This window comes from Pinus tabuliformis, chromosome 9 (assembly GCF_031772625.1).
Source record: "Pinus tabuliformis cultivar Carrire ecotype Pingquan chromosome 9, CPIR1, whole genome shotgun sequence".
NCBI classification, from domain to species: domain Eukaryota; kingdom Viridiplantae; phylum Streptophyta; class Pinopsida; order Pinales; family Pinaceae; genus Pinus; species Pinus tabuliformis.
In genome coordinates, this window is record NC_142307.1 from 399,326,527 (window position 1) to 399,335,952 (window position 9,426).

Here is a 9,426-nt window from a genome sequence, read left to right on the forward strand (position 1 = left end):
CCCTCCATATCATATGGGTCTTTAGGGGTTTTCTTCTTTGAATCATCTTTAAAAGAAACTTTTTTGGATTTTCTGTCTTCAAGAGCAGCCTTTTTTTCTAAAGCAATAATGTGTTTCTCTACCACAAGTGCCTCTTTCATGTTTTCAGCTAAAGTTGGTTTTGCAGCTCTATCTACAAAAATAGCTATATTTGAAGGTAAAGCTGTTATATACCATTCGCTTCTTATTTGCTCACTCGGTTTAGAGCCAGTTGGAATCTTATTCAAGAGTTTATTAAACTGCGAATTGAACTCCTTTATAGGTTCTTTGGATTCTATCCTAAGATTCGAGAGATCATTGATTAACGTTGCTAGAGATCTGTCATCACCATACTTAGTCAGGAACTGTTCTTGAAAAATGTTCCAACTTGTAATGGATCCAGAGGGCAAGGAAAAATACCAAGACCCAGTTGATCCTTGTAAAGTATAAGGGAAAAGCCTAACAACAACATCTTCTTTTGTCACTCCTTTTAAGTTAACTGCCAACATGAAGTTGTTAATATGCTCATTAGCTTGTATTCCTGCATCTGGATTAAATTTCAGTAACCATTTTTCAGGGTGTGCTGGCAACGGATGTAATGGTGCAGGCATCGTGACAGCACCAGGATTATTCCATGGATTCTGAGCCATTGTAGAACCAATACTAGATGATATTGCCGATGAAATTCTAGATGTTTGGGAAGAAGATGATTTTGAGGTTTGAGGAGGTTTGGATGTCGAAGTTCCTGATCCTTGTTGAAAAACAATGTGTAATGGAGGAGTGGATGGTTGACTTTGCACTGGAGAAGATGAAATGGATGATGATGAGATAGTCTCACTATCAGATCCTTTAGTTGTCTTTCTTGCCCTTTTTTTTTTAGGTAAAGGGAACTCAGGAGGTTCAATACCAAGCTTCCCACTCTGAAGTCTGGTGAGATGGTGAGGTGGAATGAATTGTGAAGTCTCACTGCCTTGAGATACCTCAGATTTCTGTGGTGATATCGAAAAGCCTTGAAGTTTATGGATAAGAGACTGAACTTCAGGAGACTCAGGAGTTAATCATTCTGGGGAATGTTGGGGTTGAGCAGTGGTAGTTGACTCCTCTTCTTCTCGTTTGAAGACTGGAGTTCTAGTATGCAAAGGAGAGGTCAGAGGTGAGGTGGAGGGAGATTTACTCTCAGAATGGGTTGTAGATTTGGGTTGGCTCGCCATTCATAGTTCATGCCCTCCTTCTAGCACCAAAAATGTTGATGCCTCGAAAATCACTGCATCAACATCGGAGAAAACCACCGGGTCCGAATCTTAAAGGCAGCTCCTTTTCCGTTTGGTGTGGTGGCTTCGACTGGATATAATGGGACTAGTTTCCCAATGATTGGTAAATAGGATGAATAAGTGGTTGATTTTCTATTATCTAATGATAATGGATGGATGTTTAATTTTAAAGTGCAAAATAATAAACAACTAATCTATCCCGGGAAATTTCCAATTTAGTGTAAATTTTGATGATCTTTATTTATAAATAGGCATATAGATGACTCTATTGACAAACAAAGACATTCATTCATATGATAGTTGCTTTGTTCAAATAGTTGAACAAAGTAATCATTAAAACAATATTACACTATTCTTCATATATCATTGACATAAATATGATTGAAAGTATAACATTTCCTTAAACATTCAATAGTGATAAGTATAAGAACTGTTGTTAAAACACATACATATATTCAATGATAGCAAGATTGAATAAATGTTGATTCATATAAAAGAATGGAGCAAAGACACAGATAATAGTACCATATGTAATTCGGATCCCTCCCGATATCAATCGCATTTAGATTCTGTCTTCTAACTTAGAAATACTCTCACAAAAAGCAGTAGTGCATATCCCATCAAAGCATTCTTCATTAAAATTCAGAATATAGGCCCAGTCTTCATAAAAAAAATATATCGGAAGCACAGTAGTGTGACTCCCTATCCAAGTTTTATAAAAAAATTGAGGACCCTTTCTAAAGACATGAAAGGGTCTATAAATACTATCTAAGCTAACCGATTATGAAATAAAAATGCTATTTAGGTGGTATAACCAAATCATAAAGATCTCCTTAAAATAGGCTCTCTTGCAGTCGGTAGATTGGTTCACTATTTCGGTCGATCATCCTTTGGCTTTTGCTGGTAGATAGCAAGCATTGGTTGCAATTCTAGAGGGTGACTCAGATGAGAATGCAGTTGAGCTGAATACGTAGCATCATGAATTTCAGGAATCATGTAATCGATTGCATCGGTTAAACATTTCAGTGATGCCCTTTGACTATATGGTTTAACTAGGAAGAACCAAAAGGTGTCCCAAGTTAAACTTTTGATGCCTACAATTAGCCGCTCCTTCTTGTCCAATTCTTGTCTGCATGCCTGTTCTAATGTTTTGGTTGATGGTAGTTTACCTAGAGTGCACTGTGAAATCAGATTAGACAGATAAATAGTATCATTAATTAACTCAATCAAATTTCAAGTAGATAATCTACATCTTGAAGTTTCCCTTTTTGCTTTCATTAATTGTGACTACCATTCTAGGAAAATAATCTCCTTGTGTGATTCTAGAATTTTAGGCAGATTTGCAGCTTGCCCTTCACTGGTTTCTTGGCAAGCCAGAAAGTTTATTAAAGTCTCATTGGCCTGTTCCAAATTATGTCTGGCGTCAACTGATTTGTCAATCATTGATGAAGCAATCTCACAGAGGGGCTCAGCAAGGGAAATATTATGACATAGTAAATTTAGTTGTTTAATCAATACCTTATTGATCTAGAGAGCCTTGGACCTGAATTCTGTTAGTTGAGCAAAACTCTTGAATTTCTCTACCTGTTGTGATATTTGAGTGATTTGCTCATCTTTTGTTTTACTCATTTGTTCATCCATTGTCTTCAGTTTGGCCATTGCTATGGATAATTCCTTTTGTTTTTGTACTGCACTTTAGTCCATCCTCTGTTTCTCCTTGAGCAGTTGCTCATTTAGTTGGTTGTTTACTTGCTGCTACACTGCTAACACTATTCCAATTGATCTATTCTTTGTTGTTTTTCGGATACCTATGCCTCTAAGGAAACAATTGTCTGATCTTTTTCCTTGAGTAAATTGCTCACTTCTGATGCTTTATCCATAGTGGCTACCGAATACCCTGGCATATTGAGAGATTTTTGTGAGGTATTCGGACGGATTGAATTCTTCTTTCCATACCACATTAGCCGTCTCTATTTGTACATGTAAAAGGGAAGATTGATCAATCCTTCCCTTTTTCCTCTGTATTTTTACTACAACCCTATGCTTAGGGTTGTAAAAGACATCTAAAGGTGGTATTTCTTCTATATGTAAAACAATTTCATCCGATGGATCCTTAGGAATTATCTCTACATCTTTGCTAGTGGGTAGGCCACTGGTTCCTTCAATTTGAACTGTACTTGTTGTCTTGTGACTAGTTGTCACTTCAGGCGTATTAAAACCCTGTGAATTCTCAGGATTGCTTATAATGGAATCGAACTATTGCCATTCTTTAAGGAGCTTGGAATCAATCTGAGTATCTATATTCATGTGTTCACTGCCTTTTTCCTGTTCTTTCTCCTATTCTTTCTGTTCTGGCTCTTTCCTTTTTTCAGGAATTTTTTCCACAGCAGGACGTTTGTCAATAGTTTGTTGTTCAGGCTCGCTTGACTGGATTGCTGGGGTAGTGGCTAATAAGTCTAGAGGCAGAGTTTGCAACCTCTTTTCTCTAAGCCTATTAAACACTTCCAACCCTTCATCTTTATACCTGATCCTGGTCAATGCTTTTACCTGAAATAATGATTCTGCTGAGGAAAACAGGTCATAAAATGCATCCTTTTCATGATCAAATTTTGTAAGTTTGGCTTGTTCAAGAACATTATAGGCGACTTTTCTTGGATCATATTGTCGATTGGGAATTGTTGCAAGATTGAGCATTTGTATTATTTCTGTTTCCTTTTCTGCATGTTTGTAATCATGGAGAGTGTAAACACTGCATCTCAAAGGAAATGAAGGCCATACCTGCTTCTTAGAATTTCTAAGGGTTTTGAATGTCCCTTCTGTTGTTATCTGATAGGCCAATTCCCGGGCTAACAGCTTATCGGGCACATATAAGGGAAGAACACGGGGTTTTGTAAGGCTACCAAAAAGCCTTATATAGGTGAATTTGTCTTCTCTGAACCAATTTGCTACAACAATTAAGTCGATCTCTGCTTCCTCAGAAATCCTGGGGGTGGGTTTATCAAAAATAGCATAGTAGATAGGCAGCATAAAACCATTACAGATTTGGTACAAATGATATTTGTAGTGAGCTTTCCATAACATCTGATGATAAATGTGGATTGACTTAGGGTCCTGGGGAGTCCATCTCCATCCGAGTATTGGATATTCAGAGTTTAAATAGAGAGTATCCATAATATAAGTACTATAATAAAAAGGGGCAATGGTCCTAGTAGTTTTGCGTGAATTTGATCTAAATTCAAGAATTGTTGTGGCTAATTTGTCGGACAATATGTTTGCCCAATCCATCACATAACTATTGACTGTTGCTTCTGTTAAAGGGACCATTTCAATAGTGAATTTAGCATAGTCATGTAAACCCCACATTCTACACATCATAGCCCTGGCATAATAGTAAGGAGAAGACAATGATTCTACAGAGTACTTACCTGATGATTCGTGTTTCTGCGTCTCAGGATTCTATCTCCACTGCTTAATCAGGTCTGATTCTATCTTGTTTTCTTTTGCAAAATTTTCAAGGAAGGCTTTGTTGTACCTCTTTTCAGGTTCAGGCAAATGATACATTTTCCTTAAATCATCAGGCTGGAAGGAGCCAAAAATCCTCCCGTAAATTGTGCAAAATGTTCTGTTTGAAACTAGAATTTCCTCTACCACCCATCTCACTACGTCAGTGTATGGAAGAATCTTTTCTCGTGCTGTTATTCAGTGCAAATATGAACAAGCTAAATCTTTGAGGAATGCTTCCGATTTTCTAGTTGAGTCAGTTGTGGCTTCTTCTGATTTTTCTTCAGGCTCATCTACTTCAATTAAATTGTAAATGCTCTCCCAACTAGTATTTCCAAGGTTGAGGCACATAGTGTCTGAAATTAACCCTTTTTTGCTTGGCCCTGGATCCTTGGCTGGCTGCACTGTTGCTGTAGGAGTCGTTGCTGCTGCAAATTTCTTTGATCTCTTTCCCATTTGTTTCAAATTTCTTATTTCGGCTGATTTCTACACAAGCGATGAGAAAAACGTGATACAGAGAAAAGTCGCTATAGATTAATATGACAGAATTACGTCGATTAGTAGGTGATAATGGATTATAGTGAAATTGCCAAGGATAAAATCTACAGAAAAAATCTTCCCTTAACTGCTTCATTGATTAGCCGTTTAACCTGTCAATCATGGTAAAGGAGGTTTTAAATTCCCATCACGTTGTTTATATTCCCAATGATTCATTGAAGCATGGCTTAGATTTCTTTAATGGATAATCAGAGATAAATCGCAAATCGGCGATCGGTAATGTGAAAGGAAAGGCTTTAATGCTTTGTTTTAAACATTTTTGATCACCGAAAGGTGATATGATGCATGCAAACTTTTTAAATATACTCTCGAGATATGTGCCTTATTAATGCATCGCAGTCGGGGAATGGATTCAGGCTTTATTACCATGTCATTGTGATTTCGCCGATCGCCGATTGCGATATGCCTTATCGCATCGGAGGATTCGAGTATGCCTTTTAATCATGTGTTGACTGTTATTGCCGATTGTCGATGGTGATAGCTTTATCACATTAGAGAAATTAAGGGGTGGGCTCTATTTCATTGTGTTGTGTCATTTGACTTCCCCAATATCCGATTGCGATTTCTTTTTCGGATCAAAGAGAATAGATGTGTCTATGTGCGTGCTTCCTTTTTTGTTGCGATATGCGATCTTCCGATCGCTTTATCGTAATAACAAAGAATTTTTTTAATTTTTTAAAAGACCCACTTTATTTCTATTCTAAAGGCTTTCAAAATATTTCATTATACCTCAAGTCTTTTGATAAGGGTTTTTCTTATGATGGGTTAATACCAATTTATTCACACGTCTAAGTTTATTTTAAAAGGGACCCATTTCATATTATGATTTTATATAAAAATTATATGAAATGGGGGGTTTGTTGTACAACACAACAGTTCCACAGACATTTCATCCTCTCAAGAGAATAAAAATTACTCTTCCAGTGAAGTGGATGATTGGGAGAAAGATTTTGATTAGGCTATTTGGTTTACCATTTTGCTTTGGTTATATAGCTTGTGAGGAGATGCAAACATTTTGTCTCCCTTTGGTTCTAGTACAGGATCTATAGTTCAAATGTTTCAAGCCTAGCTAATGAGTTTTAGAATTTAAAATTAAGATGTAGTAATGGGATACATTCTTACTCACCATTCTTTTGAGATGGGTTGAGAATTTCGGAAGCAGAACACGGTTTGGTCCATTGAGTCTTATTTCCTTGGTTTACATTGATTTCACAATAATTGTGGAAAGTAAACTTGTACACATGGATTCCTATTATGGTAAATGTACCGGTTTTTCAGAGTCGATTCCCTTGATTTAAATTATGGATACAAATATTTTTTCATGCTTAACTGCAATATATTATGCTTTCTCAAGTAAAATAAACCTTTATTTTGTGATAAAATTTACTGTCAATAAGATACACTAATAGTTTTACCATTTTAGTATTGAATTTATTAAAATTAAATTTAATAGGGTAACCATTTCCAGTGTTAGTCCTGAAGTTTAACATTACAACTATGCTTTTGGTTATATACTAGGAACTTACAAACCAGCTTCAAAGCCATGGATGTGCTTGCATTTTGACATGATTTTTCATCTAGCCTTGGGAAGGAACTCTAATCTCCAACTGTTGCCTACTATAATTTGTGATATTGTTGATGTCCATGTATTAGTGGTAAAGATTCTATGAAAATAATGTTGTTACGGGACTGCACAAGGAGCAGTGGGAAACTAAGTCTAATATCAAGTTTCCTATAGAAGATCTTGAACCTTGAGAATTTTGGAATTCTAAATGAGGAGCTTTGAATTCTAAATTGAGGTTCCTATTGTAAATTTTTTCAAGTGATTGTTTCTTGGGTGTTGCAATGGCAAGATTAATTCTTGAGAATTACATGGGAAATACTTCTTCACTGGTCCTAAGAATTATTTGGGAATCTTGATTCACTGGTATAATAACATTTCAAACACTAAAAATAGCCAACCTATTTCAGTAACCTAACACTGTCTCATGTGTTGACTGATTGTTGCAGAAATACGGGCATGGGAAGTAGTGCCACAGAGAAGTCAACGTTGACTTCTCACAAGATGCTTCCATTTATCATTGTTGCAAGTTACACAACTTCACCTATCCACTTGATCAAATAAGGGAGCTTCATCCCATCCCCGTCCTCAAATTAAATAATTTTACCTCTTACCCTCACCTTTCACCCTCCAATAATAATAGGAATGGTTGATATTTTTACCTCAAAAAATAACCTTTTGAAGTACCTCTACATAGAAAATTATATAACCCTGCATTTCTATAAGTTCCTTGGGACCTTTATAAGGACTTGTATAAAACTATTTGTCTCACTTTAGTGGTTAGTAATCTCACTTCCTTTCCCTGGGTCCTCCTTGGTCCTTGGTAAAGCATCTAAAAACCTTCATGGATCTGGGCCTAGTAGAGAATGCTTCCACCCCACCAGGGAATGGAGAAGCCCAGTTCTACAAGCCATTCCTTGTAGTGGCACCATGACCCTACCTAAGATGACACCTTCCACCCTTAACCCAAACTCCACCCTTCTCCCACCCTCGAATCCACCCCCACCCTTCCCGTTATAAAGAGTTCTGCTTATTATTACAATATTTTTCAGGAGGAAGTTCTGATGGTGAACACTACCTAAGTAGGATGGCTCAAGATAACAGCATCGCACCAAATCATAAGGAGTAAGTAATAAGAAATATGCAGAAGAAAAATGGGCTAGAAACTCAAATAAGCCCTTTGGTTTTGAACTAATTTTCTGATTATCATTATGTTTATAGAGCAATGCAGATTGCTAATTCTTTGAGAGCTCAGATAGAAGTTTAGAAAAGACTCCATGACTAGCTAGAGGTATGACAATTTTTTTCTGAAATTATGCAAATCGACGAACATAATATCTCTCCCCTATTTTAGTTACCCGATGACTGAATGGAATCTATCTCTTGTAAATGTCAATGTAGGTTCAAAGGCGCTTACAGTTGAGAATAGAGGTGCAGGGTAAATATTTGTAGACCATATTAGAGAAAGCACAGAAGACATTAGTATCAAAAGCATCGACATCAGCATGCCTTGAAGCCACAAGAGCCAAGCTTGAAGATTTGGCCTCCAAGCTTCCTACAAACAGCACGAAGCCAAATTACTCTCTAGTGAAAGTGACTCCATTGATGGACATTCATAGACAAGATCATGGGGACCTAGACGTCAAGCCCCACCTTAGAGATCATTGCTCTCAAAATCAGTTTGTAGGCCACAGCATGGAGCAGAGTCTGAATGAATCTGAGAGTCCAATTGAGAAGAAAAGGTGGAGAAAAATGTTCCATGAGAGCAATGGAGAGAATTCCCCTACCAAGTTGCGAGAATTGGGCATATATGCCTCTGCCTATAAAATAGAAGAAGAACACGAAGAAGTGGAAGAGCTCATGAAGCCCACTACTGTTGAAATGCCTGCTGCAACAATTGTCGGAAGGTGGCAGAAGGATTGGATTTGAACGGGAAAGGAGAGGGATTGGTACATGTTAGATGCAACCTTCATAGAACACTTACACCAAAAGAAAAAGTTAAGATTGAGTCCATGTTACACTATTTAGCAACCAATCTCCAGGCTAATACATCATTAAGTCAAACAAATTTATATCTTTTTGTATATGGATTGATTGAGGATGGTATGGAGGAACAAAATATGGGTAGGAACACTGCTTTGTTTATTAAATCTAGCCTAACATCTTTAAGATCATTGGAGTCATATAAAAATTCATTGAAGGGACCTACTGATGATAAGCTAGATACACCCAATAGGTATCTAATTTTAGTGTTTTCACTGAGACTTATTGAGAACCATATGAAAAAACTAAAAGTAGCTAAGAGTGATTAATATTTAATAGCGATGTTAGACCCTTTTATACAACTATTAGGGCATTGTCTCAAATATAAGCATGAAGGAGTTATATCACATTTTGTGAAATTTTTGGTTTGACTATTGAGACTTCCCCTTCCATCTATTGATATTCACAGTAGCAATATTACCTCCTTAGTTTTTAAATGGTCCTAACATCAGGAAAGAGTGACAATCCCTTAAT

The 9,426-nt window shown here is 36.8% G+C and overlaps 1 pseudogene; it reads left to right on the forward strand.

The window, feature by feature from the left end:
* The first annotated feature begins 7,193 nt into the window (after positions 1-7,193).
* On the forward strand, positions 7,194-8,838 carry LOC149148828 (uncharacterized; annotated as a pseudogene).
* The last annotated feature ends 588 nt before the right edge of the window (positions 8,839-9,426 follow it).